The sequence below is a fragment of the Xenopus tropicalis genome, chromosome 3 (assembly GCF_000004195.4).
Source record: "Xenopus tropicalis strain Nigerian chromosome 3, UCB_Xtro_10.0, whole genome shotgun sequence".
Lineage (NCBI taxonomy): Eukaryota > Metazoa > Chordata > Amphibia > Anura > Pipidae > Xenopus > Xenopus tropicalis.
This window is the reverse complement of record NC_030679.2, coordinates 40,371,222-40,397,832: the sequence shown is the minus strand read 5'-3', so window position 1 is coordinate 40,397,832 and position 26,611 is coordinate 40,371,222. Positions and strand designations below refer to the sequence as shown.

General features: G+C 39.2%; 1 long non-coding RNA gene and 2 other non-coding genes across 3 annotated transcripts; all 3 read left to right on the top strand.

Annotated features, from left to right (window-relative positions):
• Positions 1-7,853: 7,853 nt before the first annotated feature.
• On the top strand, positions 7,854-23,903 carry LOC101733648. Its single transcript, XR_208436.4, has 3 exons — positions 7,854-8,198; positions 20,626-20,737; positions 23,635-23,903. It is a non-coding gene; the product is annotated as an uncharacterized LOC101733648 (long non-coding RNA).
• On the top strand, positions 21,221-21,303 carry mir143 (microRNA mir-143). Its single transcript, NR_049681.1, has one exon. It is a non-coding gene; the product is annotated as a microRNA mir-143 (primary transcript).
• mir145 (microRNA mir-145) lies at positions 22,182-22,267 on the top strand. The gene has a single exon (NR_049683.1). It is a non-coding gene; the product is annotated as a microRNA mir-145 (primary transcript).
• Positions 23,904-26,611: the final 2,708 nt, after the last annotated feature.

Below are 26,611 nucleotides of genomic sequence, written 5' to 3'. Positions count from 1 at the left end.
AATAAGGATTAATTATATCTTAGTTGGGATCAAGTACAAAGTATTATTTTATTATTACAGAAAAACAGTGTAAAAAGCCGTGGAAAATCAATGGCGAATTTATCAAGGTGTTTTTTATTTTACACTGTCCAAACGGCAGATTTGATGCCGTTATTTCCAGTGGAAATTGCTTTAAGAAATACCCGTCAAATAATTATGCTGTTTTTTAAGCGGCGAATCCCGATGATGTGTGGTGAATTGTTTTGTTGTTTCTTACACTGTATAATAAATCTGGCCCTTAAGGTCCCCATACACCATAAGATCCGCTCGTTTGGCGATGTTGCCAAGCAGCGGATCTTCTCCCAATATCCCCCACCTACGTGTGGGCGATATCGGAAGAATCCAGGGTAATCCGATCGTTTGGCACTGGGGTCAAACGATCGAATTATAACGGCAGGTATAGGAAAAGTCGGTCCGGGGACCGCACCAACGAGCCGTTGTGGTCCCCGATCCAACTAGATTTTCTAACCTGCACGATCGAGATCTGGCCGATTTGAGGCCAGAAATTGGTCGGGCAGGCCCGTCGGGAGTGCCCATACACGGGCTGATTAGTTGCCGAATCGGTCCAAGGGACCCAGTATAATTAACCTTAAGAGTGTAGGTAGAATCTGCAAATTTGCCCCAAGTTTATGGCATTTAAATGAGGGCAATTATATGCCCCTTTTTGTAAATTTGTAAATTTAGTTGTATGCAACACATTCTGTAGACCTTAACAAAGAACAGTCATAGGACAAGCGGGGGTCATGTAATTTCCCCACCACCCTCCATCTATAAACTCGAACAATACTTCTGGAATAGTTTAAATCTGCTGTTGAAAAGCAAAGTTCATTGCAAGTGTTTATGTGACAGGACAGGAGCGGAGAAGCTGGGTTCCATCTAAACATTGCCTTATTAAGCCTGTTCTGGAAGGTAGGGTCACGCCCGTTGGGTCATGAAACATGATTTTACCATCCCAAGAACAAACACAGGCTGACATTAGGATTTTCATCTTGTAAAGTCTAGCTCTCTATTTATAGGAGTATATTTGGAAGACAAGAAGGAATTTCAGATTGAAAAAAAAAAATCTTTGTGTATTAATGAATTCACCTTTTTGTATATAAATATTTGAGATTATATGAACACTTGAGGTTTTGTCTCTGGACACTAAGAAAATTGTGTACAGTGACAGCTTTTATAGACGCAAGCAACTAAAAAGCTCAGGTAATTAAATCTTTTATACATTATGGTTCCCTTTCATTGACTGCAATAAATAAACTGTATTGTGTACACAAAATACTTTATCTTCAACACTTCCATGTAGAGAAGAATAAAGAAAAAGTAATATTCTTGTCCCAGAAAAAGGTCTACAGTACGCATATAGGCTGAAAGTAACAGTTTTATCGATTTTAACATTGCCTGGAATGTCAGTCAATAAAGTTTTTAGGGAGTGTAAAGAGTAGTAAATACTTAAATAGACTTTTCAACACATTCATTGTCCTGTAATCTAGTCACATAGATTGCCTATGAGATTTTCAGTTGTATCCTTATTTTCAATATCTCATGTATATAAGCACTGACATGTTCAACACTACAGAGATTATACAGCATTCACATCAGTGCCTGCCCCAGTGGAGCTTATAGTGCAAGGTCCCTATAACATTCATACACGCTATGGTTAATTATATCAGGAGTCAGTTAACCTGCCTGTATGCTTTATAAAGTGTGGGAAAAATTGAACCTAGAACCCCAGTGTAGAAAAGTAATAGTTCTAACCACTGTGCCACCCATCGAATTGGTTTAGGATTTGGGACAATAAGCCCACCAGTGACTCTGTATTTACTTGAATGTATATAGGCAGAGCTATCTTAAGTAGGCTCTAACCAGGGACTGATACCTTGGGTGCAATAGAGCCATGAAAAGTAGAAGGTGTAGAGGAAACCTTAAGAATAATGTCCCACGGGGATATTTAGTCGCTGCGATTTTTAAAAAGCGAGTTCAGTGACAAGTCGCTTGTTTTGTCTCTACATAGAGACGAATATAATCGCCTAAACCGATGATACAACTTCAAATCGCTTATTGCTCTGAATTACTATGAGACCCTGTTTCGAGCGATTTTACAAAGAAAGCATTGTCATTCAAAACTATTGGAATCGCTGAAAGTAAAACCCACTGGGTGGGAAGTCACTGCGATTTCCTCATTGCACTGAATGGAATTTCTAATTGTGGGCAGGGAATATAACACCTGGATTTGTGGGAAATAGAATCTCTCTGTTGGAATCTCTAATAATTGCTTGTTAGGAAAAGATGAGCAACTTGTCGCTTGAACTCACTTTTTAAAAATCGCAGCGAGGGACATTAGCCTAATACCCCATGACATTCAATACATGTTTGTAAAGGCAGTGAGCAGTGGCAGTTGGAAGAGTAAGACCCCACCAAGCATGGTTTGGTATTATCATTATGCATTGTCCCTTAAATTGTTATTTTTCACATTTTGACCCACTTTCCTCTTCATAAAACTACCGTGGGAATGTGAAGTTAGCCTTGTTACCCTCATCGACCAAACACTTTCACGTACATGTCCCTGAATGTCTATGAAGATAATCTCTAGTAAGTTCAGACCAGGGTCAATCACATTCCTGTTTCACAGACTTCTCTTTTTAGTGAGTCGCAACAACTAGGTTAATATTGCATGAGATACTTCCAAAGAATTACAAATGTTGTTAGCTGATGGACCCATTAACAATGTCAATATTTGCACTAGATCTTTTCCAAAAGGATATTTGTGTTATGAATATGCGGATTACTAAAAGTGGTATTAAACTCCTTGCTTGCTAAAGATAAAGGTGTGTGTGTGCAGTACAATGTGGGACACCGGAACAATGACTTGGATGTGTATATAGCAATAGCAGACTGGTAAAGCCAATAAGGTTGCAGGCACCAGGTTTCTTCCCCCAGCCTGCACCCAATCCAATATATATGCCCAGAGGGGGCTAGGATGTGTGGGGATCACTGATCTGGCACATGGAGGGTAAAGCACTTTATTTCAAATTGGGGTTGAGGGAAGAAAACATGCAATATTATTATTATTTTTTTATCGGTAATGCTTCTGTTGGAAAGATAACATTTGCTTAGTTTCAGTCAGCTGGGATTTTTCCTTGAACAATTAATGCTATACTTAATACTTCATATTGGTTTTGCCTGGATTATTAGAACATGGATAAGTAGTAAGAAACCCTCTTAATATGACAGACTTGCTATTTAAAGCAAAATAACCATAAAATGCCAAGGTGTTGGTACAGGCTTATAGCCCTGCACCCATGAAAGGGTGCGCCTGCAATGCAAATGCTAAGGTTTAGCTCCATACCATGGTCATTAAATGCTTTTTTAGTATGTTATAGGATCTCGTATTCTTAGCAACTTTTCAATTGGTTGTTATTTATATTTTTTGTTATAATTTTTAACAATTATTTGCATCCTTCTTCTGCTAAAAGTAACCAAAAACCAATTGGCCTGTGAGGCTACTATCAGGCTTACCAGAGGGATTCAGTGTACAAGCTGACCAATTCTGTAGAAGCAGGGGAAATTTTGGCTTCCATGTGTCCTGAGATAGCCTTCTCAATGCAGAAAATGCAATTGCACTCTCTGCACTAGAAGAGGCAATGTTCCAGTAAAAAAAATGAATTTCATTGAATTTTATTTCTTAAAATAATCAGGAGTTCTTTTTGGCACCCCTGGTAACCTGTTGGGCACTGCCATCTGATTCAAGTTTCCTGCCAGAACACAGAACCCACCTGAGGATGTTACAAGGGACTAGCTGATGAGACTAGGCCAAAAAGTGAGGTATCCAAGGAGGAGAAATGAGTGTCAACAAGTCCAGATCGAGGCAGGCAGAAAGGATGAAAGTTCAGGCCAGAGTCAGGGCAGGCGAAGATAGCAGAGTCAGTATTTAGGCAAAGCCAACCAGAGGCACAAACCAGAAAACAAGGCTAGGGTTCCTAGGATAGACCAAGCTTAAGAGGCAAAGGGCTAAGTTTGTCAGTGTCTTTACCTGCCATTGTGGCAGAAGAAATGTGAGCACATGCACCTTAAGACTGGGAGGTCCAAAGATGTCGCCAAGTGTTCTTATAGATTGTAAGCTCTATGGGGCAGGGAGCTCCATCTTCTTGTGTCTTTGACTCTTATCTTATTGCAACTATATATTTTATTTATTTGTATTTATTGTAATACTTTGTATTTATCTATTATTATCTGTATTCTACTGTACAGCGCTGCGTACATAAGTAGCACTTTATAAATAAAGATATACATACAAAAGATATACATATGATATCTTATTATTATTCTTCTGTTCAGGTCTTCTAATATTCATCTTCCAGTCCATCTCTCATTCAAACCCCTGCATGGTTACAAAGGTAAATTAAAATATCACTGCCAACCTCATATTAAAATGTAATTAAAAGGTAAGCTATCCCTTTAAGAGCACAATATCATCTGAAAAAAAAAATTAAAAAAAAAAAAAATATATATATATAGAAAATAATCATCTGTGGCCAGCACACCCTTCAATGTTTCATCAAAATTTTTTTTTTAAATATATTGTTAAAACCAACGTTTCGGTCCTTATTAGGACCTTTCTCAAGGATTTTATCCTTGAGAAAGGTCCTAATAAGGACCGAAACGTTGGTTTTAACAATAAATTTAAAATAAAACATTTTTTGATGAAACATTGAAGGGTGTGCTGGCCACAGATGATTATTTTCTATACAGACATAATTTTGGCTAGCACCCCGCAGAATATTGAGCCTTGGAGTGCGGACACCATTTGGATTTATATATATATATATATATATATATATATATATAAGCCTGAAAACAATGTGTAATGCTTAGCTGAATAAATGTTGAAAAAACAAAGGAATACCAGACCACAGACTATTTTTAGGTGAGACTGGAAGAAAGTAGACTAGAAAATAGTTATAGCTTTATCTCTCATGGATCCATATTTGTTTTGTATGTTTTTGTGCATTGATGAATAGCTTCCTTCTGTTTCTCCCAGACTTACAATGGCCTGTCAGTCAAGTATAAGAGGATCACCTTGTGGGCCAAGGCCCTAGTAGTCCCTGTCTGGTAAACTCCCATTAACCCTTTTTATTTCTGCCACAAGCCTGTATAATCTCTATATCATTTGGGGCTGTATCCATCTAAATATTGTGAGAGTGGGCCCTTGATGTCAGGTTCTTTGGTGGGACCTAAGAGGCCAACTCTGAAACTAGCTCCTTCTTAAAGTAAACGATTCCAGTTAAACAATAGCATCCATCTGCCCAATGGTAATGGCCATTCTAGGGATATATATAGGGATACTGGTTTTAGAATACAAAGAAATCTAAAAACTGCACTGGCCCAGGGTACTACTGTATAGGCATCGCTGTGCCATCTTATTTCTGTTAGTGGATGCTCCATGCAGCCTTGGGCCAGGTGTGAATTCTCAGTAGAGGGAAAAGCCAGTGTTTTGCTTCTAGATTGGCTTTTCACTCTACTGTTCATGCTCACCCCGAGGGTCCTTCACAGAGGGACCAGGGAGAAAAATAAGATGGTGATATTGTGTTTCTACGGTAACTCTACAGATTCTATGTTCCTACAACTGGAACTAAAAGCTTAAATAAATGAGATAAATTGCACATCATGCAGACATTCCCTTTGGTAGCAGACTGATTGAAGCTAATTATTGGTTGGTTGCTATAGGCAATCATTATAGTAACCTTGAATAACCCTGCCACTTTAAATTATATAAAATTATATAATTTCTTGAGAGCAGGGCCTTACAGTTTCAGTTTTCATTTATTCATACAAAGTATAAAATGGTGATGATAACAAAAGGGTGTACTAACTGTATGTGATGGCTATATTCCTTTAACTTTGTGAGTACTTTTCAGCACAGTCCATCACATCTTTTAACACTGATTTGCTCATCAAGTAATTATATTTTTCATAGATCCATTAATCCCTTGACGTTAAAAAACACGGGCATATTTTATTCAATGCCACTCCAGTGAATATAGAAATGTAAGATCTGATAATATTGAGCTTTAAAAGTATGTTTTGTTCAAGCCCATGTATAAAGTGTTGCTAGTTGTACAGAAGCAGTAGCCATTTGTACCCAACCAATCAGCCTGCAGGTAGAATGGATAGATATTACACAAACAATTGGAATTGTTTTTCTTTTGCGAACCAATGGAATTTTTTAGTCCTTGCTCCACAAGGATTGCAGAATTATCCGTTGAAACAGCTTGTAACTTGCCAAAAATGCACAGATGGTTGTGCAGTGTGTTCTAAATTGGCAAATCTGCCCAGCCAAACCTGAGCATATATGGGCATCTCCAGCTGTACATAATTGTTTAGGCAAATGGAGGGTGTAATTGTGTAATAGCTCTTTCAGTAAACACAAGGGGACACATATTAAATCTGGAATCAACTTCCCAACACAAAAAAAATGGTTTAATACCTGGTATGGACATTGTATGAATTACCATTTTCCACTATAGAAAGACATTTTTAGGTAATTAATCATGGATACCCAATGTAAACAGCATGGGGACCCAGAGGTTATGAACCCCCGGTTTCAACCTCTTATGGAAGCGTCACCTTTTTCTGCTTCCTGTCTAAATCTGTATGTAGCTGACAAGGAACACCTGCACTGAGCAGGAGGAGGAGGAGGAGGAGGAGAACTTTTGTGAATAAGGGGGTGAGAAGGGGGTAGAACAATATAATGTTATTTCTTAGGACAATGGACTGGGAGGTCAATGCTACAGCACACTGCCTTGCCCACTGAGCTATTCCTTGCTAAAATACCATAAGCCGCATTTAGTATTTATAAATTAGTAGGCTGGCCATCAGAGCGCAAATATATAGTGTAAATAATATGTGAGAATATATTACATTTGTATTCTTACAGTTAGTTATGGTATATTTTCAGAAACAACATTGGTGGTACAATTTTGTCATTGCGTTCCACCCTAGAACAAAGCTATTTGTGGGGAATCGAGGTTTCCCTGCTGACAAGCCATTAGAGAAAGAAAGCAGTATAACAATTGCATTATGTCATATACATTGTATTGCTGTAACAGGACTTGGAAATAATTATGAGAAGACAACACATTCCAGATCACTGTATTTGACGTCATTCTAATGGCAACAAGGGTAGGCTGGAAGCCCAATAAATAGAAGACGCACAGGGCTGTTCCAACATCAATAGACAGAAATAAATGTCCTTATCTGAAATGCACTGACATGGAGCACATGCAGATTCTACCAAATGACAGACTGCTGGGAAAACTGTCAGTACTGAAGAAGAATCCCCCTTTACTTTGTACTGCAATGGCCTCAAGGTCTTAGGCCTCAAGGTTATAGGGAGAGATTTGAGGAGAATGAATCCCCTTGGGGATCTGAATCTATTTTTATTTAAGATGAAGGATGGGGGGAAAGGGCCTTGTTTTGATGCAGCCCCCGTGCCTTTTTCTCAAGCACACTAAGAGCAGATTCCCACACTCCCTTGGAAAATAAACAGGAAATCATCAAAATGTGCAGTTAGGGGGTAGAAGTGAAAGGGTTAACAGTGCTAGGACCCTGTGAGGGTGCTGCCTTAGAGTTCCCAGACAATGTAATGGCAGAATGACTAGTCTCACTCTGTTTCTCTGAGTTTTGTCCCTCCTCTGCTCAGCCTCCCCCCCTTCTCCCACTCTTAATGATTCCCACATGGTTCTTGGCATCTCAGCCAAGCCTCCTAGCATTGTCTGAAAACTCCAAATTTAGAAGAAATATGAAAATTGTCAAACAGTCAGTCCTTAGTGGGTAAAACAGAAAACCTCCTAAACTGTCACAGGTCAAGGCAAGGAAAGGAGGGGGTGTCACGTGACTGTACCCCTAGCCAATGGCGTCCCACCATGCCTGACAGATGTGCCTTATAACAGGCTGGTCTCTCTTCCCTCCAGCTCATATAAGGTAAAAGAAAAAAGGTCTTTCCTCCCAGATGGTAGCAGGGAAGCCCCTTGTCACAGAAGCTGCACATACTAAAGGAAGTGCTTATCCAAGGCAAGAGTCCCTCTCTGCTCTTCTCTTCAGTCAAGGGTTAAATGTGTGGCCCCAAGTTTGCTCCTGGTATGAAAATTCTCTCTGGACAACGGGTAAGTGCTCTGTTCTTTTCTTGTTAACCACGTAAGTTATCCATACGCGCCATTACCTTACCCTCCAGCACTACCAACAAGAAACATATTATAGTGCACATCATGTCTGTTGAATGTGATGATGGCTTAGTAAGCATGAAATAACACCCTCTCTCTTATACACTCCATTCTGTCATATACTTTAGCCATACACAATGCAGGTAATCAAATGAGTAAAATACTCAGATATTTTAAAATGTAAAAATGTTTTAAAGCACCTTTAAGAACGCTACTCCCGTGTAAATCTTTATTATCTCATTATTTGCTGCCTATGCATCTGCAGCAGTTTGTGCCTAAGAAGTTCAGCGACTGCAATGTGTTTGCTGTTATCAGTGCATATGAGCAATATGTTATAAGATTATGTCATGCCATTCCTCCCTGAGGCCTACCTTCTGCTATCAGATTTCTGCCTTCTGTTTTCCATATTAATATCTCCAGGTTCTCATTCTTATGTGTTTCTCCCTGTCTCGCTCTCTTTCTCTTCCTACACAGACAAAACCATCTTCTCTCATCTTTGCCATGCATAGTCTAGACGCTTTCTGTTCCAAAAGCCAGGACCGGCACGGCCCTTCATTTCCAGCTGTCTGGAATGCTTCAAACCCTTTGTTTATATCTGCAGGTTTTAAGCACAATAAATTTGAATTTTAGAGTCCAAAACACCTTAGAGAAAGGCAATGGTATATATTTGAGGCATATAACTTTTTCTTATAAGAGCCATGCTTAATATCATAACTTGCCATGTGCCCTAGAATTCCTAAGTGGTGTTTGGGGAGCTTTAAAACACCATGTTAGCTCTGTGGGTTAGAAAAGAATAATCAGTACTATATTCCCCAATGCATTATCATGCAAGCAGTCATGGGCATTTTAATGCAAAATTATTCTAACAGGGAAGAAAGATAGAAAGATAGATAGTGGACTGATGGACGGAGAGACAGACAGATAGATAAATAGTGGACGGTTGGACAGAGAGACAGATTGGTAGATAGATACACAGATGGACAATGGACGGATAGACGGAGAGACAGATAGATAGATAGATAGATAGATAGATAGATAGGGAGCTGCAGAACAATGAAACAGAACAGATAAGAAAATCTTGAAAACATAGGAATGCTCTTTTTTAGATCAATATTTTTTTTTAAACCTTGATTCCCCCGATTGTTGGTAGAATGCAATCACCAGCATCCTTCAATAAAGAATCAGTCAGAACCAAAGATTTGCAATTCAACCACATATAGTTCATACAAGTTTAAGAAATATTAAATTATATCTACATCACAACATCTGTATCTCACTTAAACATGTTTGTAAAGAAAACTTCCCCTATAATGGCTGGCAGAGATTTCATTCACATTGATTTAATAGATTTAAGTTATGAAATCCCAGTGTAAAATGCATGTACTGTTCTGGCTGACAAAGGGTACAGTTAATGTAGGAGGGGGGCGCCATTGGAACAAGAGTCCAGAATTCATTTCCTGACTTGCTTATTATGAAATTCTGGAGATTGTACTTCTCAGTAGAGAGAGTAACAAGTGAGCGTTGCTCAGCACGAGTGTAGTCTCTCAGAGTGAGTGTGGCCTGGTAGTTCTGCCAAACCTCACAGCTACTTCCTGTCAGAGTGGGAAAGGCTTTGGCAGCGGAACACTGAGCCAGATGTGGCCCCTCTAACCACTGGAAAAGCCCTGAGGCGCTTTCTGCCATGCTCAGGCTATGACTAGTGGGTTTAGAGATTTCCCTTCATGCTTTAGATGATTCGCTCCAATCCTTCTGGCAATGGGGCACGGGTTTGTACAGAGGTTTATAGGATTTGTGCATATTAGTGGCATTTGTGTTTTGTAAGTCTGTATTGTATAATAAACTAAAATTAGCAGCATGACAAACATACAAATATGTTAAATATAATCTCTACTATCAGGATAATTTTTAACTATATTATAATGAAGTAAAATTATATTTTAAACAGCTTTTAAATGTATATTAATTGCACATTTTCAGCGGTTTTAAAGTTAGTTGTAAATGCAATTGCTTTTGGAAGCAGCATTTGTCTTTCTGTTAATATCCCCTGTACTTCTGGTTCTGACTCCTAAAGCCATCTGATTAACAGAACTGGAGGACAACTGACTTCTGCTACATTGTTTCAGGAGTCAGAACCAGAAAATAAAGAAATAAACAAGCACTGCTCTCAATGTCAATTACACTCACAAACAATTTCAAAACCAGTTTTATGTAATTAACGTGTATTGGAAAGTTGGTTAAAATTACATTTTCCTTCATTATGCAAAAATGGGTGGATATCCCCTTTAAAGGTGTTGTTCAACCTGAAATTAACTTTAAGTATGACATAATCATTGACATTCTGAAACAATTTACAATTGTTTTTTATTTTTGTTATTGTTTTTTAGGATACTCAGTAGAAATGTCAGCAGCTATCTAGTTGCTAGGGTCTTGTTTACCTTAGCAACCAGGCAGGCTGTAATATGAGAGCGGAATTGAATAGAAAATAAGACGTAACAATAATAATAAAATCCTAAGCTTACATAGCAGTAGTTTTTTGCCTGGGGTCAGTGACCCCAGTTGGAAAGCTGAAAAGATGTAGAAGAGGAAAGATAGAAAAAATAGAAAACTACATAAATCATGAAGACCAATTGCAAAGTTGCTAGGAATAGGACATTATAAAACATACTAAAATGTGACTATTTATCAAGATTTGCTATTCCATATAAAGTTCACACTAGTGTTGTGCTGTTTAGCAGCCATGAATAAAAAAGTGCACTGACAAATACTTGTGTAGGGTTTTGGGGTACTACACTGTAGATATCATACACATAGCACATGGTCCCTGGCAGTTACAGGGTCTGTGCCCCCATAGTTATGCTATTGCATACCAATATGATTCAGGTGATTTCAACCAGCATTACAGAGCCAAGGTGAGTGAATGAAGCCAAAGCAATAACCGGCTATACCAAGCACAACTGAGACTCCCAGGGAAAGGTCGTCAGAGGAGAAAATATACACAATGCCAACAATTCTTCTTTTGTGTAAGGTTTATTCCACTTTCAGACAGGTCTTAAAAATGCCTTAAGCACAGTTACTATTCTCAGTGTAATAACTCTCTAAGTAGGTGTATTACACTGCATGTTTTTGCATGTTGTATTCTGTTAAAGACTTTTACTACTTTTCCCCCATACTGTATATGACACTCTGTTGTCCTAAGTACACTAGCTATTCATTTAGATGATCTGATTTCCCACACAAACAACAGGCCCTTGCCAACTGTGAAAGAGTCACAAAAAGGTGTTTATTTCAGGTATTTATTTTCTCCTAAAAAAACTTGTTATCCAGAATGCATGGAACCTAGGGTTTTCCAAATAAGGAGACTTTCCATAATCTGGATTTCCATACTTTAAAATCATTTGAACATTAAATATGATGAATAGTATTTCCTGGCCATCCCTCTTGTGGCATCTAAACACTTAGGTAGCATTCCCCTCAGCTCTCAAACACCCAAGTGTTCAGATGCTACTATGGGTGATGGGTAGGAAAATAAAATTACGGTAAGTATGGCAACAATTTTTTTATTTTTTGTCCCCAATATGGATTCATGCAGCTTAGTCACCATCAAGTACAAGGTACTGTTTTATTATTACAGAGAAAAAGGAAATTGTTTTTAAAATATGGAAATATTGATTAAAATAGAATCTGTGGGAGATGACCAACCCATAATTTTGAACTTTCTGGATAGCAGGTTTCTTGATAAGAGATCCTATACCAGTTATGTGCACAGAACAAATTTCCTTAGTAATATTCATATATACCAGTGGCAGGCCAAGCCAGGCACGGAAGGCAACTTTGTCTGCCCCAGAGAGCAACTTCCCCCCCTCCTCGGCACAGGGGCACTAGGAGTAGGTGAAAGAAAAGGTACATGCCTAGCACCCCCCACCACTGCGCCCTAGGAACGTGCCTCTCCTGCTTACTCCTAGTTCTGGCCCTGATTTATACAAATGTGGTGGTGCTGCCATAGTGCTTGACATCCATAAACATTCAACAGAGTATCTAGAAATGCCCACTTGATGATGTTACTTAATTGTAGCCTACAAATAATCCCTATGCCGAGGGCATACCACAAGGCAGCTAGGTTACCATTAATACAGATGGATATAAATACTCTGAAAAGGAATGCACACAATGCATATAGCATTGCCTAAGTAAATGAAAGACAAACCCTCCTTAGTCTGTAAACAATGCAGCTTTAAATAAAACACTATATGGTGTATCTGTCTGCAGGGGGATAAGAAAAGTACTAAAATGGTTTAACTCGCATTATGAAAGAATGATATAAATGCACTCAGTTGACTACACAAACACTTCATTACACACTGAATGTACTTCTTGGAACTGATGGAATACATTCTACACCGAGCCGAACCAATGAAAAGGCAGCACATTAAATGCCTGGGGAAGATTTGGCCTACCAATCTGTCTCATTCCCAGCACTGTACTGTATAACCATACATGGCAAGATTCCTCTTTAAAGAGAGACTTATGAAATATTCTTAATGTGCGGTTTCATAGGTTATAGCAAGCGGAAATTTGGCACGTATGAATTTTTTACTGATAAAGGCAAGAAGAAAGTAAAAGTGTATCGCTAGAGACAGTCACACAAATGCTGATGGCCCTAAGTCAGGCACAGTTAACTTGCTTTTCCTCACACTTGCTCACAGCTGCACATTCATCTGTGAAGTTTTAATCCATTTACTCTTGCTTGAGAGTAACTGTAATATTAAGAATTCATTTCTCCCCCCCCCCCACTCTAAAATATTACAAGTCACTAAGACTTACCAAGACCTTATAAAGGCATGAGAACACAGGGTGTGTGCCAACACTGATGGGGGATCTTTTGCTAACAAAATATAACTGGTGCCCCCACTAGTATTAAAGGGGTAATTCATCTTTACAAAACAAATTAAAAAAGTATACCATAAATATCAATATTTTTCACTTGCTTTCTGTTTACTACATTTTGGAATAAAAACAATGAATATTTCATTTTACATTAGTTGGTGCATTTTTAGCTGCATTAGAGCAATGCCAATAACTAATGGATTGTTTTCTCTGTTAAAGAATTAATTAAAACATGTATGCTCAGTAGGAGCTGCAATTCTGCTTCTGAGATCTGATCAACCATTTAGAACTGTGGCTCTGTTACAGGGTGCAGTGGAGCACAGGGAGCATGCTCAGTAGGAACTGAAGCTTCTGCCACTGCTACAAAATGTACCAACTAAAGCATGAATCTTGTAACAGTTTATAGAGCGACCAACTTTACTCATCTGGCACTTAAAAACATGAGATTGAAAATAAAGAATCAATTTTATTTTTAAAACCTAGAAAAGTGGGAAATAAAAAACTGTAACTGTCTTTTTACGTGGTGTACTAAAATTATATGTTTTGTACAGTTAAACCATCCCTTTTGGTAGTTTAAGTAGCAGGCACTCACAGATCTCATAGACAGGCCATGTAAAGGAAAGATCAAACTTTATACGAGCAAACATAAGACTAAAATTCAATCATAGCTTTATATTTGCTTAAATAAAGTTTGCCGTTTTCCATTGCCGGAACTAGGGGTAGACAGAAGAGGCACCTGCCTAGGGCGCAACAGTGAGGGGAAGGGGGGCGCTAGGCTGGTAGCTCTTCTGCCTACCCCATGTCTGGGATCACTTACCCATGGCGTTGCTTTTCACCACACTCCCCCCTCCATCTGCAATGTCAATGCACTTGCGTGTACCTCTGCCACACACGCACGTGTTTGTGGGGGGAGGCATGGTGGCCAGCTACTTTGGCCAGTCTCTGCTGTTTTCTCTACTTGGCCTGCCCATGGGATCTGTGAGTGCCTGGGAGGTCTGGGGCATGGTCACCCAGATTCCATTGAGTCACTTGTGAGCTAATCCACCTGCTTGAGGTGTCACATTTTTTATATATTGTATGTCATTAGGGTAAAATCAGGTATGGTGACTTGCTTTAGCTTTTCAAGGGAAAAAACGAATGGTCATAGATAACTTCTATTAGTAATCAGTAGGAATAAGCTGCTAGTTTGGCACATAATTTATGACATGAAGTCATGTGATATAATTCTTCATGAGCATGTTGCAGTAAGTCACAAACAAGCTTACATGTAGTCTCTATGGCACAATCACACAAAGCCTATTCAGTGCAGCTAAGAGAATTATGATTTATCATGTGATTTTGCAAGATATATCAGTGCCTAGAAAACTCAAGAATCTCTGGGGATGACATCAGTTGAGATTGCCTTTTAAGCCTTTGTTTACCATAAATGATAATTCAGTTTTCTAGTGATAATAGCAGGTGTTACTGGAGCTAGAATATCAGCAAGTTGATGTGCTAGACAGTAAGAAAAGCTCTGTATTTGGCACACAAATCCTTTTCTTTCATTCTAAATACATGTGTATTTTTCCATATGTCATTCAACTAAAATAGTCCCTGTAGCAGAGTCTGCCAAATACAGAATCCTCAAAAGACATCACCCAGGAGGGTCAACCATTCAGCCTCTGGCTGGGCATGCTGGGAAATGTAGTTGCCAACAGCTGGGAGACTGAAAGCTTGACTTCCCTTCCTTAGTAGTTAAATAATGGATGTGAAAGAATTTTCCACCATGGTGATAAATCTAGCTTCTACTGCCCAGTTGCTTTCTACACATCACAGAAGATACATTGCAAGATAGTCTTGGGGATCAGACTACGCAGTTCATAATCTCCTGCTTATAAAGCCAAGTATGAGTCCATTGTGCAACTGGAGCTGAAGATCAGGAAAAAACAGTTATGCAATCATTCCTGACAGACAGCTTTATGGCTTCAGTGAAAACAATGCTAAGTATATTCCAGCACTACCATAAGCACACATTTACTTGCAATAGTGTAGGATGCTTGTGGGTGAATGATACAAACACTAGAACAAAATGGGGAGCCAAAAGGCAAGCAAGATGTAATGCGATGAATAGGATCATAAAACACAGAGGACTGCAGAGCAATGCTTGAGACTGGCAAACACAGTCCTGATAGGAGGACTTATTATGCATATTAACTAGGGATGATAGAACAAGCAAAAACAATGCAGTTTTGAACCAGAGCCCATGTGTACCAACCAATGCCCATGGGTATATATCCAGAAGCCAGTAGCAGGGTGCTGGAAATGGAATTCCATCCCTGCATTTACGCAAGGGCTCATGGATAAGCATACAGGTTGTTTATATAAAAATGAGAGAGTGGTGTTGCACCTAAATGTTCTCTACTAGCTACTAAGTGCAGTCTGAAACCATTTAGCAGCTTCCCTTTAAGCCTAATTACTTCCCAGACAGGAAGGCATGGGTTGTTCTCCACAGTTCTTCGGAGAATGTATAGTAACTTTAATATAGGGATATCTTCTTATCTTTATCTCTTTTATTCCTTATACAGATGTAGGGCTGAAAGCTTTCCCATGTAGAACAATATACCCTGTGTGTGCTCTTCATTTATATAGAACTACTTGTATATGCAGCACTGTACGTTTTTATAATACAGTAAAAGTACAAACAGGAAGACAAACATTGCACTAAATAAATATAAATGGTCAGAAATCTGTAATTAGTGCAGTGTGCTAAGAGACACAGAAGGAAGCCTTTTGCCCATACAGCTCACAATTTACTCAAACACCCAAACTGTGTTTCTTCAGTTGTTGTTTAACATAAAATCTCAGCATAAACAGCTGGTGGAAGAAGTCACACAGTACCGATAGCCCCAGAAAGTGGCACAGTAAGTAGCATTGCTATCGGGCAGCACTGGGGTTTTTAGTTTGATTCCAGCCAGGACACTATCTGCAAGTTGTATGTTCTCCCTGTATATGAGTGGGTTTCCTCCCTCACTGTTAATTGGACCATAGTGTGTGTGATAAGAACCTTAAATTGTAAGCTCTGCTGGAACAGGAGATGCTGTATATTCTTTCTAAAGTGATGCAGAATATGTTGTAGCTGTCTTAACATGTAGGCTGATAATGCATTAAAGGTGCATAATGTGGTTCTGTTACATTCGTACTGCAAACAATTGCTTTTCTATATAGTGCTGCTAACAATGTGGGGCCACAAAAGACTCTGAATATCACATTGCAAGGAGAGAGGCCTCATTACACAGCCTGCAGGTTGCTCTGTACTGCCAGGAAGGAATAACAGGGCTCTTTTTGGAACCCCAGTTCCTCATTGCTGTCCCATTTGGATGTCACTGGTCACTGTTTCATTCCGCTACAAATGGAGTGTGCCTTTCACATGCTCCCTGACCCCCCCCCCCCCACATGACTATCCAGTTGTTTTCATACAATCAAGAATGTTAAACATAAACAGAGCAGCAACTCACACGCTCCCCACTTCCTGCAACAATCAACCATTTCGTGACAGGCCAGTACTCAGTCTGGGAATCCTTAGGCTCAATGCTGCAGGGAAAACAAATGCATATACAAACAAGCTAACCTATAACACAGCTACAGAGCATTCTGGCTGCCAAGGTATACTGGGAGCTGTATTCCAGTAAGCTGCAGAGCCACAGTTTTGGCCTGGTAGAAATTGGTCTGCATCCCTAATATCAAAAAGACTCCTTAGCAAGGGAAAAAAGTAGTTCAAACTATAAGATATATTATCTTGTGTATAAGTTCTTGTGTTCTCCAGATTCTGTTGAGCTGCAGGGTTGCACATTGGACATCCCATCCAGATTTATCTGAAATGTTTTGCCCCAACTCTGGGCCCCTACCACTTCTTCATTGGCAGCTGGCACTTGCTCCGGCCTTGGATATTGCCATATGGCTATAGGTAGATGGCTAGTTAAACATATTAAACTGGGGTGCCACATTATCCTACAAGAAAAAAACTTAGATTCATGGTGTGCCACTATCATTGCCAAAAGGTGCATGCATAGCCATTCCCCATGCAAGTAATTCTCCTTATTTCTATACAAAACAGCAGGAATCCTTATGAGCATTAGCTTTGAGGATATTCCATGAAAATGAAAAACTCACAAGCTAAACTTGCATTTCTTCCCACGGGTCCCTGCTTTTTTTGCTACCACAGACACCCACATTGGAGCAAACCTACAGAAATCATGCAATGTATTTAAAGCAGTTCAGAATACCAATAACAATGCTAGTCAGCAAAGCTAACCATTGTGCCACCATCATATCACCCAATAATGCATCGCCATTCCACCCTCTCCATACTCTTTCTACATGCAAACAATTTGCTGAATTAGAACATTTGAAAGCTGAAGAAATGGAAAGTAAAGTCAATGGATGAGCAATGGAAATAATATAATAAAGGGTATTATGCCCATCATGGCTTTAGCTTACAGTGGAACCAGTATTAATAACACCTTGGTTTGCCTAAAAGTCTTCAATTCTAATGTAAGCCACAAAGACAAATAGTACATGCCCCTAGCAGATTGGCTGACTGCCGCAGGACTGGGGGTGGGGAGTTGAGCTGTTTGAAGTCGCAGCAATCTGCCTCTGACCATAAAAGGAAGAGACATTTTTCCTGAGTCCGGATCATGGAAAAAAAAGCTATTTTTAGTTGGAAGTTTGGCTGCCTGGGAGCAAAGCTGCAGAGTGTGATAGTGATCTATACGCCTGACGCAGTCCAACTCTGCCGTATACAATAAGTCACTGCTGTCTGTGTGCCAGGCTAAAGCCATTTAAGGTAGAATAATATCTTGTGATGTTCATGTTGGGTGACAGGTATGGCGGAATACACCACTCACAAGAGTATTTTTTTTCCTTCTTTTTTTCCTTCTTTTAACTATTCCTAATTTACACACAGTGCCACAGCATGGCTGGAGCTTCAGGAGCTCTGAGGAATTTTATATTAGCTCATATTGGTACAATCCTTTCATACACAAACAGTCACAAAGGTCATAACTACAAAGAGCTGTGACTCTAGCCTGCTAAACCATTTCCTGCTCACATTGTGCCTCCCAAATCCTTGCCAAATATGAATTGCTTGTGAGCAGATGTTTGTTTCACTCCTAGGCCCACTATTATCTTACCCCTCGCTGACCTTGCTCAGGCTACAGTGGGGTCATGCTGAGGTAACTTTCTCCAAAGTATGGCCGAGGGGCCCAAGCAAGGGCTGCTGGGCCACATGCGTTGCTTATAGATATAACCACAAATCTTATATATTTTGAACACAATACAGGCATATTGGCCACCCACACAAGAGCACCAATCAGTCTGATGTACATCAATCCCAGACAGCAGGAAAAAATCATTTTGTCTACAGCAGAACTGTAAACCCAACATGCTGGATATGGTGGGCTATCACCTGACTGGTAATAATAACTAAGCACCTTAGCTTGTAAGTAGCTGTCCATGTTTCAGTGAGTGGAGATTTTAAAAACTTTGCACAGATTTGGGGCTCTGTATGTTAAGTAGCTCCCTAACTGCTTAAAATAGGGAAAATTTGTGTATTTTTTAGTCACTTGCGGTAAACAATACGCTATAAAATTGACAGTTCTGATAACTGTCTCTACGTGTGTTTTAGCAGAGACAATTCTTAGTATTGTCGATGGCAAAGTATTTTCTGGCTTTTTGTAGCCATGACAAGTATCTGGCTACAGGTATCACTGTATGTCAGCCCTTAAGGCTATGACACACAAAGCTGCTTGTAGCCAGCTACTTGTCGGGGCTACAAAAATCTCTTCATTTTACATATATTCTATATTCATTTGTGGGAGGCTACTGGCCCTTGCAGGAGTGCTGAGTTTAGGTGGTCACGTTGCTTTATGGCAAAAGCCAGTGTAGGACTTCCCTACTTGTAGCCCAATAAACACAATACTGTGTACATGCAGGTTTTTGTGCTCTGCCTGAGGTGCATAATAGTTCAAGGGATGTGTGTGCCAAATGCATACTCAAACATTCTGAAGCTCTGGTGGAACGAAAAAGCAAATCCGGCACATACTGACTACCTAATTATACATGTTAGGGTATATTATTCCTTAGGTTAGTGATTTATATCTAGCCACATTTATACAGAAATTACAGACCATTACAGGCCTGCACAGTATAAAAGCAGATCCTTGGGTGCAGAGATAATAACTGTACTTGATGGAGATATTTATTCCACATGTTAAATGACAACTCAGCTGTTTCCCATCTGTTCATTCAAAAACATCAAAATTAAAAAAAAAAATCCACAACTACTCCTTCTCAAAAATAAAGCAGTGTTCATAGTTCAGGAAGCCACTCTTGCTGGGACACGTGCTGGAAGTTTTCCATATGCCAGCAGGTACTAGTAAATAACGCAACCTGATCACCTCCGATGAATACCAGCCATAGAATGGCAGTCATAATACAGTTAATTCCGCAATGCCTGGAAAGCCTGTTAACTGAGCACATCCAATGCCAGTGGCTCCTGTAAATCTCATTTTACAACTGTACTAGCTCATATTTGTCCGAGACAAAACACATCACAGTACTGACAGTCTGAAAGGTCCATCTCATTATGGAGGGGAAGCTATCCCAAGAGCCTATTTTAGTGCATCTCAATGACAAACAAATGGAAGGAGAGTATTGCCAAATGTGCTCACAGCCGTTAATGGCACAACATTGTATAGGGGTCAAAAATTAACACATTATAAATCAGAAAGCAACATTTGCTAACCTCTCCCACAGAAATGGACATAGCTGAGATATTTCAAAGCATAGTTCAATCTGGAACATTTCAGCAATGAAACAAATATGAGCCCTTCCTGTGACAAGTATATCAGTTTATAAGTATGTGTTCTCAGGCTCTTAGTGAGATTTTTTTTTTCAGTGATCTAGTATTTTTCCTTTTAAATTATCTAAAATCCACATACTATTTTTTAACTGGCTAGGTAGTGGAAACAGTTTTTGTTTGCAGCAAAGTTTTAAACAATGTTAAAACATAGGAGTCCTGATATATATATATATATATTATATATATTATACATTATGCATATCCTATTATACATAGGAGTCCTGATATATATATATATATATTGGCCAACACATTTAAATGGGGGCTTGTACAGTATTATCTCATTGCCAAATGGTCACTGAGTGCCCTGGGCAGTGAGTGTGGAAAAAGTTGTTAAGTTGGCCATACACAGGCTTATAAAAGGTTATCAACCTGTGTATGGGGCCCTCCGATGGGCATACCTGACCAATATCTGGCAGAAAATCAGCCAGACCTGGCAGATCTTTCAGTGTATGGCCAGCTTAAGTCACTTTTCCATTACTTGTGCGAGTATATAACAGACTTCCATGGTGTCCCATTTGTATTTGTTTTGCATTTTCAATTACATGAACCATAAGTATACATGAGCCCCATATTTTTTTCTTGCAGGGCGTTCCTCCCTACTGTGATGGAGTTACCAGCCCAACATTTTCCGTGCCCCAGTGAAGAAGATCTATCCCAGAAAGCAGCAAGGCAACATGTGAGACATAAGGGAGAGCAGGTGAGAGGCGGAGGGCCTGCGTGGAGTTATTTTTCCTATACTTGTGAAGGGTTCTCTAATGTTTTTGTCCAAACTTCCAAATAACAGCTGGAAGCAGAGGAAATTGCGAGCACACTTGTGTATACAAGGGCTGTCACAAAAAGCAGCCGCTTTTCCTCACAATTAGCACCCCACGCCAAATAAATCAGCTATGGAGGAATTTGAATTTGCACAATTTGCAGCTTGACTGGGTCAGGTTGAGCACTTTAGGGTTTAATTATCCTTACAAATGACTGGTTTTGTTGTTGGATTTTTTCCTTAGACCATATGAAAAATTTCTAGCAAATACACATAGAGGCAGCTTTTAATTCCATTAAGCTGACCTAAAGTAACTCTAGATGTACAATGTTACTTGTATTATCTGGTTTGTTATATTCTGTGTTCAAGACTTCATTATCTTCTTTGCTGATGATGATACAGATGGACCTAACGGCAGACACCCACTGTCTCCCAGCCCAAGGTGCAGTGCTGCATCTCTGGTCAGTTGTGAGTCTGAGATGAAGCACTGTAGCTCGGGAAGGGGGAATAACACAGCAACTCAGAAGAGGACCGGAATCAGTAGTCAGAAACATCTCCAAGATGGCAGCAGGACAAGCTATGTGCAAATACATACTAGGCTAAAATGTAATGAAATGTGAGATACAGAGGCTTTTCATCAGCATAAGGAAATGCAACAGAGTAAAGCTGCCCACACATGCCCAGATTTGGTCAGAAAGTCTGGCTGATTTCAACCATACTGTGTGAACATTGGGCATATATGTCAGCTCAGGGGTGCGTTTTGACAGATTAGCAGTTCTGTTGCATGTCAATTAAACAACTGTCGATTCATGTGTATTGCCAGTCTTGCAGTAGTCGCCTTTAGGTTAGATAATTGAACACATTTAACTTCTACCAAAATTCTCACAATGTATCTAAAAGCCATAGGTTTTGATACACAACTAGTATTAGATAAGACATGCGCATGGACCTCTTTGCATAAAACTTTCTGTAACACTTTCCAGTGACCTGAAAGATATGGGAGAGCAATCCATAATGGCTGGGCCTGGACCAGCAATCCAGAGCAACTGACCTAGAGTAATGTTTCCACTAATATTGTATAGTCTGGATGCACAAAAATCTTGACAATTGCCACATTATTTGTGTATATAACATTTTAATTGTGCTCCATAAGACAATCTTTGTACTGTGTCATAACCTGGGTGCATGAGCATGTCTTGAGGGAACATTAATGCTAGTTTTTGGGTACTATAGCTTTCTGTCTTCCCCTGAAATTGAAAGGACAAATGAAAGAGCAGTGTTTCCTTGTGTATTACAATTATGCCACTTTATCCAAATGCAGGTAATGCTTTTCAGGGCAAGATATCGTTGCCTCTTCGACATCCACAAATGCTCACAGTCATATGTGACCTATTCCTCAAGGTCCAGTTTTCCCAGGAATCCCTTGGGTGCTGTGGTGGGGATTCCTGGAAATACTGTTCTTGGGGTGTAGGCGTGGCAACTGGAACTCTCTACAATTTCATGTTGTACATACATTGGATTCCTGGCACTTTGTGTAGAATTTCTCTTTAGCAACAGCTTTTGAGGGAAGACTGGGTAATTTTATTATTATAATTGAATGTTGGGCCAGCTGTCTAAATTTACTGTAGCAGTCACAGTAACACATAAATATATTTGTATCAACGTTTTATGACCACAGAGTCCCTGTCCTGTAAGGTTTGCAATTTAATTTCACTGCATGTGCTAAAGGGAAAATGCAATAACATGTGCACTCCAGAACATGCTGCCTGCTCATTGGTGACCACAGGGGATCTAGTACTAAAGCAGACTTCCTTCCCTCATTATGTTGCCTGTAAATATCTTATCTAATTAAGAGTGGAAAATGAACCCAGGCTTTGCTCCCTAAATCCAAGACTTGGAAGGTAAATGGGTTTTGTATGCAAAGAATGAGACAGTGACACCAACAATGCAGGAAAAACAATGCTTTGGCTTTAATTGTTCACTCAAAAACATTAACAAGGTATTTGTCTTCATATGGAATCATAACAAGAGATGGCAATCTTCCTGATTACCCAAGGGCCTTTCCCAGACCACCACAAGGTTAGCACCATCTTACTCGCAGTTCAGAGATAACTCCTCTCTAAAAGCCAGGTTCACACAGCCTACTTCCAAGTCAGCTTCTCTGCCTTCTCCAGGCACCATTGCCTTGTTCCAGGCACAGTCACAGGCCCCTTGGTCTATATCAGTCTATATCCTGCACCTGAAATGCACACTTTCCTGTTCATTTTTAGGCTAATGTCTCTGCGATTTTTAAAAAGCGAGTTCCAGTGACTAATTGTTCAATTTTCCTAATAAGCAATTGCTAGAGATTTCAACAACAAAGCGATTCTGTTTCCCACAAGTGAGTGTCACATTCTCTAGCATTTCTAATGGGGAAATTTGCAAACAATTGCAGCGACTTCCCACCCAATGGGTTTTTCTTTAAGCAATTCCAATAGTTTTGAATGACAATGCTTTCTTTGTAAAATCACTCAAAAAAGGGTCTTGGAGCGTTTAGAAGCGATATGTGATTCGAAGTAGTATCGTTGGTTTAGGTACTGGAGATTCATATTGTTCTTTATGTAGAGACCAAACAAGCGACTAGTCCCGCAGGGCTAATGTCCCACCTTAGGCAAGACAAATGTGTTTTCTAAACACAACATAACAATATATATATACATATATATATATATATATATATATATATATATATATATAGTTGCCATTTTTAATATAAATTAATTTCAGTATTCTGCTTTTTTCAACACACTGCTACCAAACTCACCTTTACAAAAGGTTTCTTTTTGTTTTTCTTTTTGCAGATCTCAACTGGAATTGTTATCTAATTTTAAGCGAAAATGAGTAATGGCATCTCTAAACTTGTAATTAATTATTTAATATTTTAAAGCATCCAGTGACCAGGTGACTAATTCCAGCTCCTTGTATGGTTATCCAGCTGGCTCAGAATGTAAGAGCTGTAGGATACTGAAGTACTCCTGGCATCAGTTGCCTGCTTCACTGTTCCAAATGATGCTATATTGTGATCAGAGATCGGAACTACACAGTGAGGGGTAATCTTGCCACAAAGAAATATATATATATATAGTTCCAGCAAAGGTAGCACACCACCTAAAAAGGGGTCACTGCCTGGGTGCTAATGCAAACAAAATAACAAGATACAATTGCAATAAAGGATAGCACTCACAGGACTTTAGTCAATGTATATCAAAAATAAAACAAACAAACAAAAAATTTAAGCTTACATGGTTTTATTAATATGTGGCAGGCAATAAACAATTTGTCAGCAAAGCTGTACATCTGCTCCCACCATAACTATCTGATTTACATTCTGTGTAAAACCTGCATGGCTTGCATTTGTTCTGCTCTGATAAAGGATGCCCGTCAGTTTCTTGTCTGTATCTGACATATGAAAGTATAATCAGTTTCCTGACCTAGAAACCATAACAAGCCTTAGGGGCTGATTTACTAACCCACGAATCCGACCCGAATTGGAAAAATTCCGACTTGAAAACGAACATTTTGCGACTTTTTCGTATGTTTTGCGATTTTTTCGGATTCTGTACGAATTTTTCGTTACCAATACGATTTTTGCGTAAAAACGCGAGTTTTTCGTATCCATTACGAAAGTTGCGTAAAAAGTTGCGCATTTTGCGTAGCGTTAAAACTTACGCGAAAAGTTGCGCATTTTTCGCGTAAGTTTTAACGCTACGCAAAATGCGCAACTTTTTACGCAACTTTCTTATGGATAGGAAAACTCGCGTTTTTACGCAAAAATCGTATTGGATCCGAAAAATTCGTAAAGAATCCGAAAAAATCGCAAAACATACGAAAAAATCGCAAAGTACCGATCATTACGAAAAAAACGCAATCGGACTCCATTCGACCCGTTCGTGGGTAAGTAAATCAGCCCCTTAGACTTGGGCCCCTTAGCAGTGTCCAGTCATGGCAATAAGAGGAAACCCCATAGTTTATCTTGTTAGAATCCAATGCACCTATGCATAGGGGCATTTATATCCCCTACCAGTAGGACTACTAGACATAATTATTAAACCCAGGCTTCCATATGAATCTTTCATAAGATTCTTCCTTTCATTAAGATAAGCTAGTGTTTGATTGAGATGTCCCCAAAAAGAGTCAGGTATCAGATCAATGTGTCTGCCATAGTACTAGACCAACCTAAACCTAATCTTTTATACCTCAACATGGCAGAGCACTCCCTTGCCAGTGTATGGTAGCATGCTGCACTTCTCCCAGTTCAACATTCTAGCCTTTCTGTAGCATTTTTACATTACTAGACCTCTAACGGTCCAGCATTGGCCAACCTATTTTTCAGTTCATCATAAAGAGCAAGGTAAGTGCATGGTAACTATACAATATAATATATATGTACTTTAATATATACAATATATAATATAATTATACATGCTATATACACCATTACTATATGGCAGCTCCTATTCCAATAGAAGAATCAAATTATTTTAAAATAATAATTTAGGATTAATTTCTTTTTATACAGCTGATCTCAAGTATGTTATTTCTACTTTACATTTGGTCTGTTATATATATTTTTCTTAGAATCGCTTAAGAAATAGAAGAACTGTAATTTTACCCCTGTATCCTCAAAAATGCATCTAGAAATAATAGCATTAAACTTTTGCATTCATAGTCTTGCATAGTGGTGTTGTTTCAACATGGACCATCTGATTACCCAATTCATTGAGGATGATGGTAGTTTTAGTTCAAAACAGCTAGATGGCCACAAGTCTCCACCATTGCTCTTTTACACAGTGTTTAATGCAGTTAGCTCAAATGCCTTATAAAGCACTTATACAGCAGAGACCGCATCCGTCTGCATCCTAACACATATGCTTACTATGGAAATGTACATAAATAATGCATGTTGATTGAGAAGTGTTCCCTTTTAACCTTCTGTCTCTAGGCAATGTTTATCATCAACTGGCCTGCTGAGTGCCATCAATTATTAAGGCAATGAGTTCAGATTTTAACTATTTCATTTTGGAATTACCCTTCAGTGCTGCAACCCCTGCAGCATTAAAAATCATAAAACCCATACATAGCAAATGGGGTTGCAAAGAAGGAAAAAAATCAAGTCAAATCCATATGAAACCTTCCTTACTGCCCCCTGATCCAGAGGAAGGCTAAATGAAATCTGAAGCTTCTTCACTTTGCCTCAAACTGTAAAAAATTACTTCCTGACTCCAAGAGGGGATTTATACCAGTGCCTGTATCAACATTGTGCATTTAATTACAATAACTTGTTAAAAAGGCAACCCTGACTGGCATTTCTTTCTAAAGGTATTATCTAAAGGTTCTTTCCCATCAAAGATTCCCCATCCTAATCCCAGTAAGGGGTATAAGTACCCTGTATATTTTTTAAATTCCAGGTGCAGAGCATTACAGTTTTCACCAGTGAATCTCATCTGCCCCCAAGATCGCCAGTTTGTCCAGATCCCCTCTGCTAAGGACACACACTTCATAGCAAATGTCAGATTAGGGTATGAAGCAGCCAAATATTAACATTCTACAGTCTAGCTGGTACAAAAAGTTAAAATGTTTTTGAAAAATACAGTGTGTGAAGTTAAGACATGATTAGGGCATGAATTCATATCTCCAGCCCAGGGGGAGGAAATATCCTTTTTTACAAAGTGGTAAGCACATGTAAACTCCTGCACTGCATTTTGTGTGGGTGCCCAATTGTACTAACTGTCAGCTCAGTAAGCGTTCATCATGACTATAGGGCACCAGCTAATCTAA